Source organism: Pristis pectinata, chromosome 18, assembly GCF_009764475.1.
Source record: "Pristis pectinata isolate sPriPec2 chromosome 18, sPriPec2.1.pri, whole genome shotgun sequence".
Taxonomy (NCBI): Eukaryota; Metazoa; Chordata; class Chondrichthyes; order Rhinopristiformes; family Pristidae; genus Pristis; species Pristis pectinata.
Window position 1 is genome coordinate 26,910,577 of NC_067422.1, and position 24,674 is coordinate 26,935,250.

The 24,674-nt window shown below is 39.6% G+C and overlaps 1 protein-coding gene across 1 annotated transcript in view; it reads left to right on the forward strand.

Annotated features, from left to right (window-relative positions):
• LOC127579920 (heparan sulfate glucosamine 3-O-sulfotransferase 3A1-like) overlaps positions 1–24,674 on the forward strand; it is a 126,471-nt gene that overhangs the window by 77,066 nt on the left and 24,731 nt on the right. The window lies entirely within an intron of this gene.

Below are 24,674 nucleotides of genomic sequence, written 5' to 3' on the forward strand. Positions count from 1 at the left end.
ACAATGCTTTCAGATCATAAATCGTAAGTACAGTTGGTTTTGTGGCTTTCTGGAGTGATTATTTCAAAGTCCCAAGGTGAACACCATTGTGTATTTCAATTTTATATTTGTAAATTAATTAATTTCTCTCCCCTGTCTCTAGTTTCAAAGCCACTGGTTCCCCTCTGGTGCCAGGTTTAAGCAGCAATTATTGAGTTATGAACTTCATGGTGAAAATAGTCCAGCTATTAAGATATGTTGGATAAGGGTGGCGAGAGAGGGCAGGGGATAGATCAGGAGTGGTTATTCCAGCAAAGGTTGATCTAGATTTCACTCAGCATCAAAAAGGTATTGGCTAGTGGTCAGGAGCATTAGCCCTGGCCAGTTTGCTCTCCTCAGAGACATTGATTCCAACTGCAGAAGCTTGAATAACATGCAAGCTGGTATAAATTTATTGACTGCACACACACACACACACACACACACACACACACACACACACACACACACACACACACACACACACACACACACACACACACACACACACACACACACACACACACACACACCTATTGAGCAATCAACTAGAAGCCAAATAGCCTTCTGCATGATTTTATGATTCATTTTGAAGAAGAGTATGAGGAGACCATTAATGTTGCCTTCACCTGATGTCTGCACAAACACATTGCCCAGCAGAACTGACAGAATCTGACCAGAAGGAGTATCCATGGCCAAGTCTTTCTCTTTGTTCAAAGGCATGAAGTTCAGTTTCTTCCTACTTTTCCATGGCATTGCTGCACTCACCCTCATATTCCCCATCAATGCTCCGCAACCCCACCAGTATATATTAGATATGTCTTTGTTTTGTATTGATCTGCATTGCATGACAAATTGTTATTTCTTGCTGGCATCCTTGTTCTTTTGAGTATGGCAGCTCTGAGATGTCTAGGATTAAAAGCCTCCTCATGCTCTTCTTCAAAATGAATCATAAAACCATGCAGAAGGCTATTTGGCTTCCAATTGATTGCTCATCCCATCTCCTTCCATGACACTGATTATTTTTCCATTTCAGGTATAAATGCTATTCCCTCTTAAACATTACTATTGAATCTACTTGCATCATCCTCTCGGGCAATGTATTCCAGAAGATAACAACCGAGAAAAATAATTCCCTTCCTCTTTCTCCTGCTTCTTTTCCTAATTACCTTAAATCTGTGTCCTCGAGTCACTCAGTCTCCTGCATCCTTCATTGTACCTTTGGTTTCCTTTACTGTACTGATCAGCAGCACTGAAGAATCAATATTCTGTGCTATTCTTGGTTTAAATAGGCACGCTCAGTTTATTGCAAGTTTCCTCAGTTTGTTGAGCTCCTGAAGCCAGCTTTGAAGTTCACCATTCAGTTCTATAGGTGTAAATGGGTTTTGATGTAAAGAGGATACTTACAAAATTGTTTTGAACTTCATTTTTCAGTCTAATTTAAAATTTGCAGTTTCAGATCACCAACCTATCACCCATAGGCAGGGTGAAAATCCTTTTCCCAGGGAGGGGTGCTAAAAACAAGAAGTCATAGAGGTGAGAGATTTAAAAGGGACATCAGGGGCAGCTTCTTCATGTAAAGTGTGGTGCATATTTGGAATGAGCTGCCAGAAATAGTGGTTGAGGTGGGTACATAAGCAACGTTTAAAAGCCATCTAGATAAGTACATGGATAGGAGAGGTTTAAAGGACTTTGGGCCAAATGCAGGCAGATGGGACTAGCTTCTGGGCAACACAGTTGGCAGGGATGAGTTGGGCCAAAAGGCCTGTTTCCATGCTATATCCTATGACCCTTTGACTCTATGTCACCGAACATGTCATCACATGTTGCTCTGTATGCAAACTCTGGAGAACCTTTAACGTTGTAACAACAAACTTGAATCATTTTGCTTTCTTATGGTACTAATGTGTTGTGGATCTTTGACTTTTCATTAACAGTTGGGAAGTGCCCACTTACTCCATAGTTCCCATGGTGCTGAAACAACTTATTGAAAGCCACTTTCAACACTGAATGCTTTGAGGTGAAATAAAAGGCTTAACACATCACACTACTGTGCAGATCAAGATCTCTGAGGCTGCTGAACATTCCAGTACCTTTTGCCATTTTAAAATTTTTATCTTTAGAGACCCCTTTACTCAGGTAAAATTATTCCTTAGTTGCTACAAAGTTACTGTTGATACCTTATTTAATGAGATAATATAGTGAATTTCTCCACAGATTCAATGTCTCAGTCTTAATGGTTGACTGTGCCCTGTAACCATTTGTATTTGGTAATTGGGAACTTCACTGAAAAAAAATGCACTGGATCTGTTTGCTTGCTTTTGGGAATGTTTTTACCATATTTGCAACAGGTTGATCCTTTTCAAAGACAAGTCAGTTTAGGAAGTTTGCCTGTGATATTGGTCCTTCACATCTTTCACATACCAAGAGCATATATTTGTGAAAGCAGATAAGCAAAGTCAATGCTAAAGAGGAGTATGTTCAAGCGTATGGCATCAATACATATGGGTGAACTGGCAGCATTGGTATATACATCATAACAAAAAAAAGGTATGTGCCAACATGAAGCAATTCATACTTGAATCTTATGCGAATAATTATGTCTCTGGATGCTGAACAGGTGACACTACAGACTTCCTTGGAGAGTTTAGAGCTTTTAAAATTAGAAGCTGGCAGGAAGCCCTGAAATTCTGCCTAGCTCAGTATTCAAAAAGAGAGGCTATGTAGGCTTGGAAATTGGACATTAATGCATGTATACAACTTATTAGATAAGGGCACAAGGGAAGATCAAATTTTTCCTCTCATTAAATTTTGTTTAAGAAAACAGAAAACAATATGCAAGAAGACTTCCACAACTTGAGAATCAATCCTTTTTGACACTAAATTTAAATGGTAGTGTTACTGGATCAGGAAATGTAAATAATTGGATTTTTGTTCAAACTGGCTAATGGAAATACACGGGGGTCTTCCAGTATTATGGAGATTCTGAAATAATCCTCTGGACAACAAGCAAATATCCATGCTTTCTAAAGGGATAAATTAATGAGCCAAGAAAAATCTACATGTGCATAATTTATGTCTCTTGTTAGTAATTGATATGGAAGCCAGGAAAGTTAAGAAACCCTTCAGAAGTATTCCCAAAACATAGTAAGTTTTGAAACTGTCTGATGTGCTGTGCAATTGTCAAAGATCATTGCTGCTTCTAGCCCCAACAGCTTTCTGCTCTCATTTGATATTTTCATCCTGCCTTGACAGATCACTGAGCTTTCAGAGTGTGATATTCTGCAACCTTCTCCACTTGCATCCCTTTTGACTTTCCCCAATGCTCTGAATGAAAAGTTTGAACTATTTATAATATTTGATGCCATTTGAGAATTTGGTGAAGGTTTGGGTTGTAATTCATTGAAGAGCATCATAGTTGACCTGAACAAGGGATCATTTCATATTTGTTATAGGCAATGAAGAAAACATTAATATATTACCAGCTTTGCAATAGAGAGTTTAGAGTAAAGAAAAGTTCAACTGCATATTTTAGCTATCGTATCATGTGACCTGTCCATTTGAACACATTTTCCACACTCAAGAATTACACCTCTGCAAACCCCTCTAGCCTTCCAACAATTTTTTTGTTCTTCCAAACCTGATATTCATTGTTCCATTACTGATGTGCACTTGAATCACTAAGGCACAGCAGGTTATGGATCAACTGCTGGTAAATGGGATGAGTAAAAGGTACTTGAAGGTTGGCATAGACACGATGGGCTGAAGGGCCTGCTTCTGTGCTGACTAGCTCTATGACTTTATTGCTCTATGAATTTATTGCTGGCCTTGCTTTTGATTGCTTGCTTACTAAACTTAGGCATGCTTTGTTGCCCCTTCAGCCCCAATTTCTCCTTTAACTCACTCATTAAAACGTATCTCTTTGATCAGGTCTTTCGATAACCTGTTCTGGACAACATTCAGATTCAGTTTAGTTTATTCTCATATACACCAGGGTGCAATGAAATTTTTGCTTGTGTGAAGCTCACAGAGTAAACAATATACATGGTAATAATAAATACAATAATAAATACAGCGACAAGTTCAATAACAACAAAAATTGTGCCAAGTATAATAGTGCAAACTGAGGTAGCACAAAAAGAAATGCTAAAGTGACAGTCTATGTAGTTCAACACAAAATTCTGCCTGATAACACAAGTGCTTTGCAATGCTTTCATTTTGTTAAGGTACTATACAAATGGAAGTGTAAAATAAAATGTATCCACGTAGAATTAGGGTAAGAGAGGGAAGCTACTTCACTTCTTCAGTTGATAAAGGCTACTAAATCTTTGCTTTCCTTTTTGAATCTTTGCTTTATGCTGGCCCGAATGGTGGCCATGAAAACAAGCAAGGAGTTGTACATTCTTAGGGAAGTGAATGCTTTAGTTCTCTCCGTGTTACAGTCCCAGTTCTCTCCATAAGGGAAAGAGTACTTATTGAAAATTACTAATTTTACTTTGCAGTATTGTTCAGAGATACAATATCTGTTTTCCTCTGAGTACAAACAACCATTGTTTTGAATAAAAGCTGTGATTTTCTTGTCATTCTTAACAAGCTGCTCTTGAATCCGTTTTCTGATTGCAGAATTCAGCTGCTTAGCCTCAATATCAACCTTTTCAAAGACTATTCCTGTGGCATAGGATCTATCCCCAAATGTGTTGGTCTTCAGGCATGTCCTCAAATGTGTCTTCTTGTATTGTTTGTTATGCCATGGGTTAGCACTACAACCTTGCAGCTTCACAGACCAGGGTTCGGTCCTGCTGCCATTTGTCTGGAGCCTGTACTACGTAGGTTTCTCATGGATTAGTCAGTTTCTTCCTACTTCCCAAAGGGATGCTGACAGTTGGTTAATTGGCAACTGCAAATAGCTCCTGATGTAGGTGACTGGCAGGAGAATCAGGTGGATGGGATGGGGATGAGAGAGGAAAAAGAATGGTATTGGTGTAGATGGCTGCTGGATAGCTGATGCAGAAGTGGTGGGCTGAGAAGCCCACTTGCATTCTATATAATCACCTCCTCCCACCATCATCTGTCTGGCTTCTCCCATTCTTCAATTGCTCATCCTCAGAATGAATCCAACCCCATCCCCTTGGCCATTTGTCTCCTCCCTGTACTTGACCCACCTGTGCTGCAGCAGTGTATGGCCATCTGTCCTCTGTATGAGCCGGGTTAACAATCCCAGTCTGCCCATAGTCACTGATCCTTTGTCCAGGTTTGATGTCACACTTTCCCCCTCTAAGCTCAGTTCTCTCTTTCTAATGCCTTCTAATTCATTCTCTAAAACCCATCGTACACCCCCCAATCCACTGCCCAACTATTTTCTTCTGTTTATTCCACGATGGTGGAGTTAAAGGAGGAAAGTTCTTTCTATGGTAAAAATGTGCAAAGCCCATGCTGTTGTGCACAACGTCTTGGCCCTCATGCATGATAGAATTTCACTGTTAGGCATCTCACACAAAACTAATGAGGGCCCGAAGCACCATCACTTTAAGCATCATTTTAGGCATCACAAGGTTAGCGTAACGCTTTGCAGCGCCAGCGACCCGGGTTCAAATCCAGCCACTGTCCGTAAGGAGTTTGTACATTCTCCCTGTGTCTCTGTGGGTTTCCTCCAGGTGCTCCGGTTTCCTCCCACATTCCAAAGACATATGGGTTAGGAAGTTGTGGGCATGCTATGTTGGCACTGGAAGTGTGGCGACACTTGCGGGCTGCCCCCAGAACACTACACAAAAAGATGTGTTTCTCTGTGTGTTTCGATGTACATGTGACTAATAAAGATATCTTCTACCTTCTAATGAGCTCTTTATTCATTAAAAATGTGTCCTATTGGTTGCAAACTACAACTAATGGAAGGTCTCCGTGTGTTGAAGCATAAATAATAAGCAAATATCAGGAGATTAAAAACTATAGCATGATTTAGAATCTGCAGTGGCAATTGGCAAGGTTTGGACTGGATTGTTTCTCTTCATCCATTTGATCTGACATACATTAGATGGGTTTGGTTAAGATTGGGCAACGTTAACTTGAGTCTGCTAAAGGTGGTGAAGTATTTGGTGTTATGCAGGAATTAATTTTAATCTCACACTCCAGGGCAGGGAAGGATCATAGGGAAGAGATTAGGTGAAATATTAGTGTTACAATATATCTAAAATATTATCTTCATATGATCTGAACAACACACTTTAAATTAAATGCTTTTTGTCATTATCATCATGTTGTGAGTGAGACAAGGTCTTGTTGCCACTTTCTGCACGGTCAGTGCAGATTGGTAATAACATTGCTTCCTCACTGACAGTCAACACAAGCACACCTCAAGGATGTGTGCTTAACCCACTGCTCTACTCTCTCTACACTCACGACTGTGTGGCTAGGCACAACTCAAATACCATCTATAAGTTTGCAGATGACAACACTGTTGTTGACAGAATCTCAGATGGCAATGAGGAGGCGTACAGGAGTGAGATAGATCAGCTGGTTGAGTGGTGTCGCAACAACAACCTCACACTCAACGTTAGCAAGACCAAGGAATTGATTGTGGACTTCAGGAAGGGGAAGTCAGGAGAACACACACCAGTCCTCATTGAGGGGTCAGCAGTGGAAAGGGTGAGCAGCTTCAAGTTCCTGGGTGTCAACATCTCGGAGGATCTATCTTGGGCCCAACACATTGATGCAATCACGAAGAAGGCACGCCGGCGGCTCCACTTCATTAGGAGTTTGAAGAGAATTGGTATGTCACCAAAGACTCTTGCAAATTTCTACAGATGTACGATGGACAGCATTCTGACTGGTTGCATCACCACCTGGTATGGAGACTCCAATGCACAGGATTAAAAGAGGCTGCAGAGGGTTGTAGACTCAGCCAGTTCCATCACGGACACAACCCTCCCCACCATTGAGGACATCTTCAAGAGGCGGTGCTTCAAAATCATTAAGGACCCTCACCACCCGGGACATGCCCTCTTCACATTACTACCATCGGGGAGGAGGTACAGGAGCCTGAAGACCCACAGTCAATGTTTCAGAAACAGCTTCTTCCCTTCCGGCATCAGATTTCTGAACAGTCCAAGAATCCATGAACACTACCTCGTTATTTCTCTTTTGCACTATTTATTTATTTTTGTAATTTATAGTAATTTTTATGTCCTTATGTTTTGCACTGTACTGCTGCCACAAGACGACAAATCTCCTGACATGTGTCAGTGATAATAAACCTGATTCTGATTCCATTTTTATGGAAAGCCCGCATTGTAATGAAGAGATCCTACTGGTGACAAGTTGAAGCCTGAGGATTCTAAACTGCACATGGGACTTCTTACTGAAGTGAACAAAATGCAATTTGTGCTTTGGCAGAAGCTTCACAAGGAGTTAATAATGATTCCATATGAAAGCTTAAAGTGAACTTTTGGGAAGAAGCTTCAAGATATCAGAATTCCATCCTATGTCAGAGGGAATAGTGCCAGGAAACATCCAACGGATGAATAATATGGAGCCAAGTTAATAGATGGCTGTATTTGTGGCAGTCAGGAACTAAAACTGGAGATTTGGACTTTGCTGTCTTCTGAAGAGAAGGCTGAGAGATGTGTGAGTGTTTAAAACTATGAAGGTGGGTCAATAGGATCGATAAGGAAATGATGGCTTAGAAATTCACCTGCACCATTTCACAGCACTAAAATTACATTAGTAAACTCCCTAATGCTGTTTTAGGAAACACAAGAAAAGTCCACATTTATAAGTCTGTGAGCACCTGTTGCAAAACAGCACTAACAGGCAGCCTGTGTAATGCTCCTCTGTTTCAGGAGTAGTGGGTGTTAGGGGTGAAATTTCCTGTATTAACAATATCTTTTTCACAGTTCTGACCTGAGTCACATCACAATATAACCAGCTGGTCTACTAGCTGCTGGGGAGAGCAGGCATGGAGTGAGTTGTATGCTGCAATGAAGGGAGGGGGAGGTAGAACACTCCCAATGTATCAAGGAACCTGCACAAGTTTCAGAAGAACATGCATGTAGGAGGCAAATTCCTTGTTCATAAAGCACTTATGGCAGGAAGTCACCAGAGAGGTGAAAGGAAGAACAAAATTTCATTCATCAAAAGATTTCCAGTTCAGGTTTTTTTTCAGTTCTGTGATGCAGCAGTTAGAAGGAAAGAGTTGTATGTGGCAGATCTCATCAGACACTGCCTGAAGCAAGGTTTCTGAGAGTCAGCATGAAAGTCTGTGAGTTTGTACTTATGGTCTTCAGAGGTCACAGACTAACTTAAGTAACAAACTGATACAAGTGTTTTGTGCTGTGTGTCTTTGAAGATAATTTCCTAAGGCCAATGCTGTGGGAAAAGTTGGAGTGGCTTTTGGTGCCACTTCTTTTTTTCTCTTTTTTTTACTTATTTCTCATCTGATGAGCATGGAGCCACTTCTCTATTTGCAACATTTCTTCTGGAATTTCTGGCAAATTAATTTTGGTGAGGAACCAGCTGGACCTACAGGGGGGTGTGACTGGTGTCTCAGTTGGGTCAATCTACTTGACGTTTGTTTTGCAGATAGCAAGTGCAGCAGTCTGCAAAAGATTGCAGGAGACAGGGACTTCCTTTAAATACTATTCAGTCTGAGCACTCAGCATTAGTAAAAACTGGTTCTTCAGTAAGTGGACAGTGCTGGTCGTTATTCAGACCAATGTGGCTGGCAATCTCATGAACTTTGATTGAACATGAACATGAGATGAACTTTGAGGATTGCACCACTGTTGAAGTCATATCAACAAGATGAGTGCCAGGAAGACAGTGCTAGGGAACAAAAAACTCTCGCACTAAAAGACCCAGTGATATTAAAGGTATGAACTCTCCCAGAAACATATGCAAATTTGGTAATGTCAGTTCATGCAATTTTTGTCTGCACAACATTTCTCTGATGTTGGCCAAGTGAATTTCTAGTTGAGTTTCCAATTCACCGATATGTCCAACATTCAGACTCTGATAAAACTATCAAGGAATCCAGGAGAAATGATTTTACCAAGAGTATGAGGAATTTGCGATCAATAGTTGAAGGAAATAGCCTAAGTACATAAAAGACAAAACCGGTCCACATTTTGCTGCATTATTCCCTAACCCAGCACAGCTTTTTAGAATTTTTAGCCAATAGTATTTTGACATTAGAGGACTTCTTTTGTCAGAAATGTTCATTGTCTGGCAGTTATCTGGTATCAATGTTATTTTCCACTCCTTAGCCCAAGTCTGAATGTTGTTCAAATCTTGCTGCATGCAGGCATGGACTGCTTCATTAATTGGGGAGTTGTGAATGATTATAAACACCAGCAAACATCCCCACTCCTAATATAATGAAGGCCATCGCTGAAGAAACTGAAGAAACTGAAGAAGGTTAGGCCTCATACACTGCCCAAAGGAACTCCTGGAGTGATGTCCCGAATATGACATGACTGTCCTCTAAAGATCCCAGCCATCTTTTGTAGTGCTAATTATGGTTCCAAGTAGTGAGGATCTTTTCCCCAATGCCCATCGACTTTAGTTTTACTCAAGTTCCTTGATGTCACACTCAGTCAGATACTACTGTTATCAAGGGTAGTCCTGCTTAGCTCTCTGGAATTCACATCGCCCATGTTTGAATTAAGGCTGAAATGCGGACTGGTGCTTAGTGGTCCCAATGCATCCCAAAACTGTGGACATCACAGGAGATATTGGCTTGGAGTGCTTTTGTCATGTCCAATCCAATTCCGAGGTTAATGCTGGACTGCCAGGAAGATGTCATTCTCAATGCACATTATCTTTATACTTTGGTGGAACTGTGTGGCTGGTGAGTCTGTTTCAGCTAATAGGTAAAAGCCGTTATTAGTCTGGATCACATAATAGGACAGACAATGTGAGGAAGATGGATTTCTTTTCCTAAAGGGTATTTTGAACTGGTTGAGCTTTCATGATAGTTCAGTAGTTACATAGTCACTATCATTGACCCTAACCTTTTACATGAGTTACCATCTACGGATGAACTAGTAGACAAATGTCCCACGAAAGCATTTAGGGTTCCTCTACTGATATCAGCAATTCGAATTTATAATCTTAAATTATTCCCACTGTTCTTTTATTTATGCATTGTTAAAAAAAATCAGAGGTTTGCATTCATATAAATCCTCCAGCCTTTGAAATCCTTACATAATTTATACCAACAATTATTTTTGATGGGTAATGGCTGTTATGTAGGCACAGCAACTATTCTGTTCCATTATTATCCAGTTAATAGTGATGAAGTGAATGTCCAATCAATCTGCCTTTTCTGGTCATTTTTCAAAAGACTGTATAATTGATGTTTTGGCATCCTAATGGAAACACTCACTCATAAATTAAGATGACAGATTTTGAACTGATTGAAAGTAATATATTCAAGTAAACTTTATCCAAGGTTCACTGGAATCGTGATAAAGTCAATCCATACATGCTTGCTTTGCTGTTACTCATGAAGCCCATTTATAAGCAATTATAAATCATTACATCACAATTTGACAGTTACACTTCGGTGGTCATACAATCTGAAACCAAAAGCATTTTACTCTTTTGTCTAAATTATACTCCTAATTCAAATATTTACTTTACATAGGTCTGTGCACGTCATTCATTGTGCCAATATTTTCATACTGTTTCCTGCATTATTATTCAATAGTTTTAAACAAAATGATCCATCTTGACACAATTCAGTTAATTAATGGCAATGGAAAACACTAAATCTACAATAAGTATTAAATACTGAACAAAGTAAATATATGAGTTGGCTTATTGTTAATGTTTGCAACAGAACAATTTGTAGTATATGTGAAGATATGGTAGGTTAACATTTTGGAAAGGCTTTTTAGAAGACTTGGCAAGACTAACAGTCCCAAGTTCAACCAACACTTTTATCTCTTAAGATACTAATAACCTTGCTATGTATTTCCAGTATTTTTGATAGGATATTTGAGTGATATTTCTGGATTACCTAACTTTTTTTTAATTTAAGAGAGGGAATGTCACAATTTTATCTCAGGCAGCAACAGGGTATCTGTCTGAAATATTTGGAACAAAGTGCTTCTTTTTTCAGTCTGTTTCCAAGCTCCTTGACATGTTGCCAGTTTCCCAGTAACCTGCAAGTCATTACTGGATGAACATAAATTAAGAGCAGTGCAAAGGAGAATAAGAAAAAAACGTTTCAATTGCTCAGTTACGTCTTCTTACAGAGGGTACTGAACCTCTGGAATTGTATACCTCAGAGGGTTGTGGAGGCTAGATCATTGGGAGTGTTTAAAGAGGAAGTAGATACATTTTGAAAGATGGGAATTTGAGTGCCATGGGGATTAGGAACAGAAGTGGAGATGAGTTCTGAGGCAGATCAATCATGGTTATATTGAATGGCAGGGCAGGCTTGAGAGACCTGGTGGCCTACTTATGTTCTTATATACCATAAGATGTCCTATTTTGCTTTACAGTTTATAAAATACTTTTGAAGTGTAGTCACTGTGGTAATGTAGGGATAATGTTAGCCAAATTGCACACAGCAAACTCCCACAAAGAAAATACGCTAATGAGTAGCCAACCCAACCTTCAGGTGTTAGTTAAGAGAGAAACAATGCACTGACAATAACTCACATTAGTACTGTTAACATTAATCCAGACGCATCTCATCCTAAACTACACTTGGAGTTGTGCTGGACAAAATGGACTCAGGTCAAAGAGAATAAAGAGGTAGATTTCTCTAATTCCCCAAACTTTTAAAGCTGGAGAACAAATTTGAGGTTAGGAGCAGAGAACAGTGGGCTGAAATTGTTGCCAGCACTTCTGGGCAATGATGAGCTGCTAAATACTGCAACAACATAGTAAAAAATGTCCAGTTTATTCAGTGGGAATGTTAGCTCTTCCAATATCATGAATAATACTTTTAAACCATGATTATTTCTGTTAGTTCAGTCCAATGTGTTTACTCACTTCTATGATGGAAATGATATGTGACGTGGCCCTGTGATCAGAACCAGGTTAACAATTCTTTAGGTTTTGTCCACGAGGAACATTTGGGAGATCTCTTCATCCCTGGCCAAATTCCTATTCAATTCATGAAATATGCAAAAATATATTAAGTGCATATTTTGGCTGTGAAATATATACGTACTATACTACTACTACTAATAGTAATAATAGTAATAAAGGAAATCATACCACAGCATACTACACTTAAATAAAATCAACTGATAGGAAGTCTTTCTGCTTAATGTTGAGTATTATGAGACATATTTAGCTGGGCATGTGGGTGCAGGCCCCTTGGGCTTAAGAATTAATTTGTTCTTCCTAGCGAAGTAGGTCAACTACATTGTCACTACATTCTTACATTACAAATGACGCAATCAGACATGGACTCACACTGGGCAAGGGGCCACTTTCACAGCAGTTTGAAAAATACCACTTTGTGAATGCTAATTGAACAAATATGATCAGATCATAAATTCAATTAAAACAGCCTTTGGTCTCCAAGCACCACAAATATCTAACTCTTGGTTTTACATCTACACAAACACTTTCCCCAAACCCACATTCATTAGCTTTTAATGTATATGTTTCATAGCTTTCCCACACACCTATAAATGCCAGGTAACGTTCACCATCATTGGTGTGTAAAAAGATTCCCATTTTGGAAAAGAGAGCTGCAAGTAATCAGGACCACCTGCTTTTGATTTATTCTTAGTAGATCCCACTGCAAAATGTGCACCTCTGGATCCTTCCTCTTCTTGCTTATGGACACTAGAGCAGCAAGTTAAACTGTATGTTCAAATTGTTAATCCACTCAATTTTTCCCGGACTACTGCCCAGACTTACACATACTGTATGCACGTGTGCAAACACACACACACACACACACACACACACACACACACACACATACACACACACACACTCACGCGCACATGCACGCACACATGCATGCACACACACAAACCTACACATACTCAATGTAATTTCTTTTAATAGTCAGGCAGCCTATTACACAGTAAATTAACATGCAGGGCAGCCTCCTATGTGAAGCTGCATTCAGAATCAGGGTATTCTAGGAATCCTTTACCAATCCGAGGACGTGTCAGGTCAGGTCAGGTAGGAGTTATACCACAATGGGGACAAGCAGCTGCAAGAATTGTGAATGGCTGTTACATGCCAATGGGGTTGTGAACTTCAAAGCCAGTTTATCATCCCTGCAATGGTCAATTGTGTATGATTATCAGAATATTTGCATACTGGAGGGAGATGCGCCAGATTTGTGCTGTGTCATATTTAGACTTCAGGAGGGAAAGTACAAATAATAAAGGCTGAGACCAATCCTGCAAAGCACCTTCAGTGACATTGGCTTTTAAAATTGATATTCATCTGTTGGCCTTCTGCAGTGAGGTTTCCAGTAAGACAACATATTCCCTTGAGTCTGATGGCAGAGGTATCATGTTTCATTGAAGGCTAAGTGATAACTTAGTTGAGCAGTGGAAGTAAACTGCTGTAGGCAGCACAGAGCAAAACTGGATGGAAGTGTCAAAAATGTAACCAGAAACTTCAAAACTTTGACTTTGACCTTAATCCCCACCGTGCGAGGATGTGGGGTATCATATCCCCTGAAAGAGGATACTCACGTTACCTTCTCCAATCACTTATTCATTCATTGTTTCACACTGGCCACCTTTCTCTGCTGTCCAAGACCCAAACACCATTGTAATGACAACTGCCAGGAGTGCGCAGGAGAAGGAGAATCCTCCTGATACTTTCATTGCTTCATTTCCTCCAAGGATGTGAGGGTGGGGTCGAATGGTGCCTTTTATATTTCCCCCTCCACAGAAAGGCTGAAATCAGAAACTCACAGGAGTGAGAAAATTAAATGTATTTTGTTTGTGACAATCTCAGAACAGAATGTTTAGTCAATTAATAGCTAAAATAACATAACAGATTTGATCTAAATCTGTGTAGATGATGAGGGTCAAAGGGATAATACAATTCACAAAAATATGCACCTCTGGATCCTTCTTCTTCCTGCTTATGGACACTAGAGCAGCAAGTTAAAATGTATGTTCGATTGTGAATCCACTCAATTTTGCCCAGACTTACACATACTCACGTGCACACACACACATACACACACACACACACACACACACACACACACACACACGTGCATGCACACACACAAACCTACACATACTAAATGCTCACAGACACACACTATAGTCTGGCTAATGATGATAGCAGTTAAGAAAGAGTTGGGGCAGTCATGTGGTCCTGTCTCCAAAGAGTATTGTCTGTATTGCAGTGAGGCCTACAGCGTTAGTGGATGTGAGATGAGGTCAGGATGAGGCACATTCTTAATTAAAAGGGGAGGCAGTACTGTGAATGGCCCCTCAGAAACATATCCAAGAGTGAGTCACTATCACAAAGGAAGTGTGGAGATACTGCCAGAGAAAACATGGTGGAAAAAAAAGGAAATATAAAAAAATCCTAATTTGTACTTCACTGGCTAATCCTGTTGCTAGTAGATGTTTTATCCTGGACAGAATTTCAAAATAGAATCATTGGATTCAATTCACACACTGACAGCAATATAAAACTATAGTTGTATTTATTTTTACTCCATGATTAAAGTTAGATCCAGTTCATTTGATACTAAAGGCAGTGGATTCACCAGGATTGTCTAGACTTGTATGGAATCAGGGAAGTGCTGCTGGTACCTGTGGAATTAGTGTAGCAAGAGCCAGCATGTTTGGTGGCAGCCTGGGGAACAATGAAAATGTGATTGGATTGAATACTGCCCATTGCTTGGATAATTTGTACTACCGCATTTAAACAGATCTGTCTCTTCTGAGACGATGTTTTGTGATTATGTTCAATCAGTGCCATGGGACATGTGGTGTATTATGTCAGTTCTTAATTGTCTTTAAATATCTTAGTGTCACCTCAATGAGCAGCAGGTCAGGTCATCTATCTTATCCAGGTTCCTGCTTGTTTTTTACTACTGAGCAGTAGATTCAATGGTTCAGGCATGAACTGGGTCAGAACATGACAGCGTGTAACTCTGGTATCACCCGATGAGCAACCTTTCAATATCAATTACCAAATAAATACTAATTCTAAAGCTTCTTAAGATATTTCTAGACTTAATTTTTAAAATACTCAAATTTCAATTGGCTGCTGCCAAGTCCAATTCATTCCTCATTTTTTTTGACATAATTACTAACTGTGCACACAAACATGCATTGTTAGCATGTAGTTACTAAGCAAATGTCCTTCACATGCTGTGCATGGAATTGTGAGATTGTTCAGAGCAATTACTGGCCATTCTCCACCTTCCACATGAACTCACTCACCTGCAAGTGCTGTTCTCATTTTTATTACTTTATAGTGTTCTTTTTCAAGCAGAAATTATTCCCCCTTTTAAGAATTTATAAACTGCTTTAACATTTTTTTTTTGGCAAAGTACCTCATGCTTGTAAGAATTTTGTTTTCCAATCCAATTCTTTTTCTGACTAAACTACTGGAAGTGAACTACTGTTCAATTATAATCCTTCACAATTTGAAAAGGCTCGAGCAGGTAATTCCTTGAAAAGTTTCTGAAATCAGACCTCTCATCTGTCATATTACATTCCTGATATCATTTTAATGAATTTATGTGACACCCTATAATCTGATGTTATACTCTTCCTACAATGGCACAAAACTGACTACAGTCATTGAGCTATAAGCCAGATGTGGTTTTATACAAAATCCAAGTTAATTCTTACCTTACTGACTCCTGAATAACCAAGACGTCTGTTTGGCCATATCAACGTGCTGCCACCTTCAAATTAAAGTCTTACCTTTATGTGTGTTTCTCTTCTTTATACCCAGCATGGATTTGATGGATTGAGTGGCCTCCTTCCATCCTATCTCCTTCTTCTTGTTAGGCAATCATGAGGGATTGAGGATGACATCTACTCCAATTCTGAGATGACTGATGACGCCAACATAGGAACCTCAGATTCTTCCATAAGTAGGACAGGAGGTGCCTGATGGGTTGGATGGGTGGGTAGTTCGTGAGGTGATGTGTTCCTTGCCCTGGTTATGTTGGGCTTCTGAATGTTCCTGATGCATGGGGTTGAGGTTCTCAATATTCTCAATACCGTTCTGAATGCACCTTCTCCACTTTGAATGGTTCATAGGCCAGAGATTCTCAGAAGTAAGTAGGGATTTTACACTTCTTCATGGAAGCTTTGAGCACATTTTGAATTTTTTTTGTGTGATGAAGTTGAGAATAGAGTGTATGTTTTGGGAGTCAGGCATGAGAATGTAAGAGTAACTAGAGCCACAGTGCTGGGGATATTGATCAAGGAGAGGAACTGACATTGGTTTGCTTATCCTTCAAGTGAATTAGGAAGAGTTCGTGAAAACAGCATTGGTGGTATCTTTTTGGTACCTTGAGATGCCTGTTGTAGGTGGGCTAGGTCTCGGAAGCCTGGCAGACTATGAGTCCTATGCCAGATCTAAGTTTCTGATCTCCAAATACAGATCATTAGAATTCTATGATTCCGGGAAACTTTGCAGATACATTCCATGAACTGATATATGTCATCCCATCCATTTATCCATCTCTTGCTACTGGTCTTATTTGTTTATTCCTCTCTCTCCTCTCCTGATAATCAGACCTCTGAGGCAAGTTCCCCACAGTGAGAAACAGAGCCCTACCGACCAGTATAGACTGCCAAAGTTGGAGTTGCAGATTGCATGGAGTTAACTGATGTTTCGTAAGAGGCAACAGTGAAGCCACTGGCATTGATCCCTTTATGCCTGGGCTGGAAAGAGAATAATTTCTGGGCTCCCACTCATGGCAGTTGCTCAGTCAAGAAGCAGAAAGAGGACATGAGGATATGATTAGGGAAGCCTGCCAATACCTATAGACTGAATTGGTACCTGATAAACAGCATGAAGATAAAGGTAGAGGAGACCTAGCACCCAAAGTCAGCAAGAGTCAGAGCACTAAGAACAGTCAGAACAAAAAAAAAGTTTGTTAGAGGTAATAATTAAAGGTTAATTGACTACTGTAAATTGCCACTTAGTATGGACTAGTGGCAAAAAGAATCAAAAGAGAAGTTGATGGAGAAGTGGGAGCTGGCATGTAGCCAATGGGCTGAATGGCTTCCCGTGCATTACAAGTATGAGTTGTATTAGAAACTGAGGACAGAGGAACTAAAATATAAATGCTGATATCTCAATTGGTCCAATTCAAATCAGATGAGCAATACAGCAAACAACACAGCATTGAAAGCAAATAATCATTATAGGGAAGGAGCACAGGGCTGAAATTCCAGTATAAAGCTTTGTGAAGGAATACAGATCAAAATTATATTCAACTTTGACTTTATTCATCTCATCCTATCTCCTGCTACAAGCCACTAATTCTGCATATTTAGTTTGCAAATAAAGCTAGATTGATATTCCATAAGTTGCTAAACTGGTTCATTACAGGAAGAGGATGTCATCATGCATTTGTGACAGAGCAGGACAAAACACAGATGTACTCTCGCAATCCACTCTGTTAAGCCATCCTTCATCCATTTAATGTGCATCTAAATTCCTTTGTCTTATATTTACATGGTTTCCTTTTAAATAAACCAATTACTTCTACAGCTGTTCCATAAAACTTTTACAAAGTAAAGGCTGAAGAAATCTGTAGGCCTTCTCTAATGACGGCAAATGACAGAAAATGAAAACACTTTAGCGTGTCGCAGTTAACAGCTGGGGAAATTTCATCTGCATTGCTTTCATTGGGCTGAAATTGTAAAAGATTGAATACAGTTTATGAAGTGCAGAAATGTTAAATGAAATTAATGAGGTGATTCACACAGCTGTGTTTGGTTTAAAGCAAATATTTAAAAAAATCTTACTGAAGTTAAAATGTTTATGATTAATGTATTTGGTATTAATTTAGGCAAAACTCTTACTACAGCCATTTTAATGGAACCTCTGTTGGCTGGTAATGTTTGATGGCCTCCAAGTGTTAGTTCAAAGTTTGGGAGATCTCTATGGCTCCATAAAGAATGACGTGAATCCTTCAGTGTACTTTGTGCTAGGTCTACTTTACTCTCACTGCTGCATTTTAGAATCAAAATGATTGGTCAGCTTTGGACTGCAAGTCTCATTGGTAGACTCCACCTAGTATGCTGGCATTGGTCACACATCCACTGGGTTCTTGCTTGTATATAGGCTTCAGTGTCAAGCTGCAGTTTCACTGGCTCTTGGGAAATCTTGTGGGGGAGATTTAGGGGGGATGTTTGGTTGGCAAGAAATTGGAGGGGCATGGGACAGGGTTTATAGTGCCTCCTGTGAATTGGGGCCAGCACTTCTGCACCTCTGGTCTCCAGACATACATTCTCAAAAGCATAATGTGACAACTTGTAAACTTCATCCTTGGCAGCTCTGCAGAGTCCTAAACTGGTCAATTGTCAGGTCTTTCTCACAGCTTCAACAATAATTTTTTGAAATGTTCCAGAGGAAGATTGAACAAGTAATCAGCACAATCTAATTATGCATCCACTAAAATCAGGCACCACAAATTTAGCAGTGGGGCAAATATCTGGACAGATTAAATCAAGGCTCTCGCACTCATTATGAAATTGAAATCCTCTGGATGCAGCCTGAAGAGTAGGCCCAGCAGTAGGGAGCCAATGAGCACTTCAGTCACTGGCTCACCACAGAAAATCCGTTGCCTCCAGGGCCTCGGGGGCAGTGGAGTTGTTGCTGCGTATCTTCTGTACTGGTAACTGGGATTGGAGGTGGGTGCTGTGGCCAGTAGCGGTGAGGGGATGGGCATCAGAGCCCTGCACTATGGAAGGTTGGTATGAAGAACAAGTCAGGATCAGCAGTTCAGAAGAAAGAGGGCTGGATCGGGACAAATAATTTCAATGCAGGTGATCATGGGACAGGGTTGGTGACAGGGGTGGTGAGGGAGTTGATTCATTGGAGTTAGTGGACATCCAAAGGATTAAGGTAATTGTCTGTTTACATGGCATATATTACAATATGGTACTATAGTGGGAAAACTAGGTTAATCCAGGGATGCCCAACAATCGGCTCTCCTGGAAAAATGTGTTTCAGCTTCTCCTGATGCAAAAGGTGGATCACATCAGGAATGTCATCATCCCTAGCACCCTGAGCATGGAAGTTACATCAGGGTTATAAAGGTGACGCACATGCAGAAGTGCCGAGATGAAATTCCAAAGTGACATAAAGTGACTTCCTATCACATTTCACTCCAGGTTTTTTTTTTACTTGCGCAATGTTGAAGAAAAGATTTATATAATTTAGTTTCTAGACATAGAGTTTCATGTATACCAATTTTACCCTAGCGTCTACATACAGTTTCCAGAAAGAACCTGAGTTATTGACGTTATTGGAATCCTAACTGATACATCAGTCAAGATCACTGAAGCTCATTCAACTTTTTGAATGCAAGTGCCAGAACTTAAAATAAGTATGAAGAGTTTGAGATAGGACTGGTATATCCTTTGAACCTTACTCCAAAAAAATTAATGTCAGAACTCTGAATATGGCTTGTGATTTAAATAACAGTGCCTACAGCTCTTACCCAGTCCCTGCATTGAATGTGTGTGTGCAGACATGAGGGACTTTGAGGTATTCTGCCAAGAATGTGAATTTTTACAGACACATAGTCAAATTTGTTAGTTTTGCTGCAAATGATCAGTTCTTCTGGTGAGTTGGTAAGAGGGGCCAACCTTTCTGGTGTGGGAGACAGACAAGTTATACATACACTATTATTCTGTGCATTCTAACAGATGGAAGAATGGATTAATCTCCACCTGTAATTTTACCTAAAGCCTTTATTTATGTCTACAATACCAGCACAAACTAAATCCTCATCCAGACCATTTTCAATTCATATATGCATCTGATTAACAAAGCACATCAATCATGTTTTACAGGATTATGTGATTTTAAAAAATCTAATTAACTCCACTTAATTTGCCAAGATATTTTCACATTGTACATATATTTAATGGAAAATTCTGCTGCAGTGTTATAAATGGATTTTGAAATATTGACATGGCCTGACAATCTCTGACTGCTAAATTATTTAATAATGCAAATATACTTATCTGTTGACAGCAGTACTTCAGTGATTTTTGCCTATATCACTCTACACTGCAATAAATTACTGAGAATAAATGCTTGTTTCTCAGTGCAGATTTGCATGTGGTTTGGTGGGGGCTATTTCAATAATGCTTCTGTAGATCAGCATTCTGAAGGTCCAAGGATAGACCTTATCATTTTTGGTGTATTTGCATTTGAAAGGGTTAAATTTCTGCAAGGTTTTACCTGGTTGGGGCAACACTTTCCATAATTTCTCTGAAGCATCAAATATTTTTCATTGAATTTGGAATGGACAACCAGAAGACCATTGTCCCTTTTATTCATCCTGAAGAAAGAACAAAGATCTTATAGCATCATATACCAAAGTGTTTCACAGCCAATGAATTCTCTTTGAAGAGCATCCACTGTCTTATAGGCAAACAAAGCAGCTTGTTTGCCTGCAGCAAGATTCAACCAATCGCAGTGAGATGAATGATTATCTCACTGGTTGGTTGAGGAATGAACTTTTACCAGGATACTCAGAGTGCCAGGAATTTTTTTACTTGTGTCTGAATGTCTTAAGGTTTAATCTGAAAGATTAAAGAGGGGTCCTGAAGAAGGGTCCTGACCAGAAACATTGACCGCCTGATTTTCTCCACGGATGCTGCCTGGCCTGCTGAGTTCTTCCAACATCATCATGTTTTTAATCTGAAAGATGCTAATTGTGATAACATCTACTCCCATCAATATGGTACTGAACATCTTAGGTGGATCACATGTTCAACTATTTTGCTGGGTACTTTGCAATAACTTGCCTCCTAATTCAGTAAAATCTCTCTGTCACCAACAATACCCTAATCACTGGTGTGATGGAATACACAGTACTTACTTGGACAGCTGCAAGAATACTTAAGAAGTTCAACATCATTCATGATAATGTCATCGGCTTGATCTATACCCAGTCCAAAACTTAACCCTGCACCCATTCACAGGCACAGTGAAGCTGTAGGATATACGATTTACACCACAGACTATCTGAGATGGAGAATAATGTCCAATATCCACATGGGAAAATCTTCACCACCAAGTCAAACACTAGATGGACATATATTATCAAAGCTTCATTCCCACTGGTGAGAATCCTGGAATTTCCTTGGAGACGGGATGATGGGCTGCATTGGTTCACAAAGGTGGCTCAAGAACATTTTCTCAAGAGAAATAATTTAAAATTAAAGAAGTACCTAGAATCATTTTTATGTTTTATATAACTTCTTTCCTCAGTTTAGAGTAAAACATTTGGTCTCCTTATTGGAAGCCCGGTCATCATTGCCACATTTATTTAGATAGGACTTGTTCATGCTCAGTGTGGATAGTTAAAGTTTTCTGTCTTGGTGGGCTTCACCTCTTGGTGAGGCTGGGCAAGCCTTCTTTCCTGTTTAGCTGACATTGTTCATTTTTGGCCATTAAATGACTGAATACCAGCAGTGAGATTTAAAATATTTCAACTATGAGTTGAGTGCTGGCGGTGGGAAATGATAGATTAATGCTTTCCTGGCTGCAGTAAGCCAATACCCCACTCCCAGAGGAGCCTGCAACCTATAATGTACACACTAAAATATGCTGGATGATACAAGCAACATCCAGGTTTAAAAAAACTTTGCTTTCTATTGAAACAAATGAAAAATACAATTGACACAACTGTCTTGTCTTCCCAAAAGATTCCACGGACTTCGCTGGGTTGTTGACACTAATTACATGTAAAGATGAATTCCCCTAAAATAACAATTTAGCTTCAGCTAAATGTGAGATTATCCACTCTGGTCAGCAGTGCAGAAAAGGAAAATGTTAATCAAAAGGTATGAGGCTGTTATATATCGATCTTCAGAAGGATTTGGTGTACAGGTACACTAAGTAATTAGGAAATAGAATGTTGGCCTTCATTGCAATAGGACTGGAACACCAAAGTAAGGAAGGTTAGCAGCAAATGTACATGGCTTTGGAGAGACCACACTTGGAGTATTGCACACAATTTGGTTTCCTTGCTTAAGGAAGAAAATACTTGCTTTGAAATCATTGGAAAGAAGATTTGCTAAATTAATTCCTCTGATTACAGGATTGTCTTATGTGGAAATATAGAGTAAACTCAACCTATTCTCACTAGAGGTTAGAAGAATGGGAGGTGATCTCAATGAAACATTTAAGATTCTGAGGAGACTTGACAAGGTAAATATAAAGATTTTGCTTCTAGTGAGGGTATTTGGAACTAGAAGCATGATCTCAGGAAAAAAGGATTGGGTATAGGACTGAGATGAAGGGAAATTTCTTCTTTCAGAAGGTCACAAGCATTTGGATTCCTCATCTCCAGATAGCTATGGATGGTAAGTCATTAAGTAACTTTGAAGCTGAAACAGATGGAATGCAGAGGAGTTGAGGTTTATGGGATACAGGCAGGACAGAGGTGTTGTTGCCAAAAATCCATGATCTTAATGACGGATTGGGCATAAAGGGCCAAATGGTCTCCTCTTGTTCCAGTGTCATATGATTACATCCATAATGTCAGTGCAAGTTGTGTACATTTGATATTCTGTTGGAGTAGGAGAATTTACAAATGGATCTGGGGTGAATAATTGCATTTTTCCCTTGCTGAAGGTGATTATTTGAATCTGAAGCTCAAGGTTAACTGATCAAACTCAAATACCTATGATCTCTGATGGCCAAGGGTTCAGCTCCAGACATCCAAAACTGTAGCATTAAATTAATGTCCCAAGGAACTTCTCCCCCAATCCAATTAATATTATTCATCCCACCCCCACGGGGTTATTAAAGTTCTCTGAGCCAAAATACAAAACCCAATGAAAAGAAAAATAATTACATTTTGTTCAAACTTATGCAACAAATTTTGTGTTTACAGAGTAACAGATAAGTAGGCCTCAATTTATCTCTTGCCCTGCAAAAAAGACATCTACTGGGATTGTTGAACTATTTGAATCTAATGCAGACAAATTATTTCAATGTTCACAATTACAGCTTTAGTTCTCTACAGACAGATGTTAACATTTGAAATGTGACCTGGAATTCATTCACCAGACCTGTGGTCTTAACCAGGCATTGCCATGAGTAGTTTTTATCTTGCAAACCAAAATTTGTGGCCCGCAAACATGCCTTGGAGCAATCTAAAATGACAGCAAAATATAAATGACCTGCTATCTTTCCATTAAGACATATTTTCCAAGTATTTAAGTAATGTCCTCCTCATAGTGGTCCTCATTATACCGACTACAACAGGTCCCTTATTATTGATGATGTTCTTGCTCTCCCACACTCCTAAGTGCACTGATATTCACTCCTTAAATGGAAATTCCAGTTTGGTCTATTACATCAAACGCAGGATTTAATATTTAATATCCCATGTATTGTGCTCTATTACTAAGATTCCACTTCAGTGTCTTTGATGAAACTAAGTTTCAAAAATTTAAGCTTGTTGCCATTACTACATTGCATGTTTAGCACTTGTGGCTAAATATGAATTTTTATAAAAAGTGGGTCATGCTTGATCCAACCCTCACCTCAAGCACAGCCGTTTTACTATTCCTTGGTCACCCCTTGAAGCAGAATGGCCTTTCAGCAGTGACCGGCTAGATGTTCTGCAGATGTACACCCCAATGTGGGCATCCAAAATGGAAGCCCTAACATTCGATCTGATGAAAACAGTTAACATCTAGAGTATACTTTAAACTAAAAATGATAAATTTAATTAAAACTGATGTAAATTAATTAAATGCAAGTATAATAATTAAAATAAATTTTTAAAAAATCAAACCACTTCTCTCCTTGAGGTTGAAGACCTATGCTAGGTTGTGTCAGCCATTGTTCTAGATGGTACCCAGCCCCTCAGATCACCACAGTCCAGAGGAGGTCAAACACACTGGCATCCAACCCATAGCATATTCCTGCTTCCATGCAGGAATGCACAGACGTGGAAGTAATGGAAAATGTGGAGCAAAAAACAAACTGCTGGAGGAACATGTTCAGGATTCCAGCATATCTGCAGTCTCTCATATCTCTGTGGAAACATCACCAGTGGTTTCCTAGTTCACTGAGAGCAAAAGGGGAGTACATTTCACGCCAATGTTTCCAATGCCATCCAACAGAAGTGTGAATCAGGGATAACCAAATAAATTAAAATGGTTCTGACACAGAGTTCTATAATGTTAAGAAATGTCTGTGTGGGTTTCCTCCAGGTGCTCCAGTTTCCTCCCACATTCCAAAGACATACGGGTTAAGAAGTTGTGGGCATGCTATGTTGGCACCGGAAGTGTGGCGACACTTGCGGGCTGCCCCCAGAACACTCCACGCAAAAGATGCATTTCACTGCGTGTTTCGATGTACATGTGACTAATAAAGATATCTTACCTGAAGGGAACTCCCTGTATCATGCAGATCCTCAAATAAGGCAGCACAGTGATGCAGCAAGTAGGGCCACTGATTGAACCATGGGATCA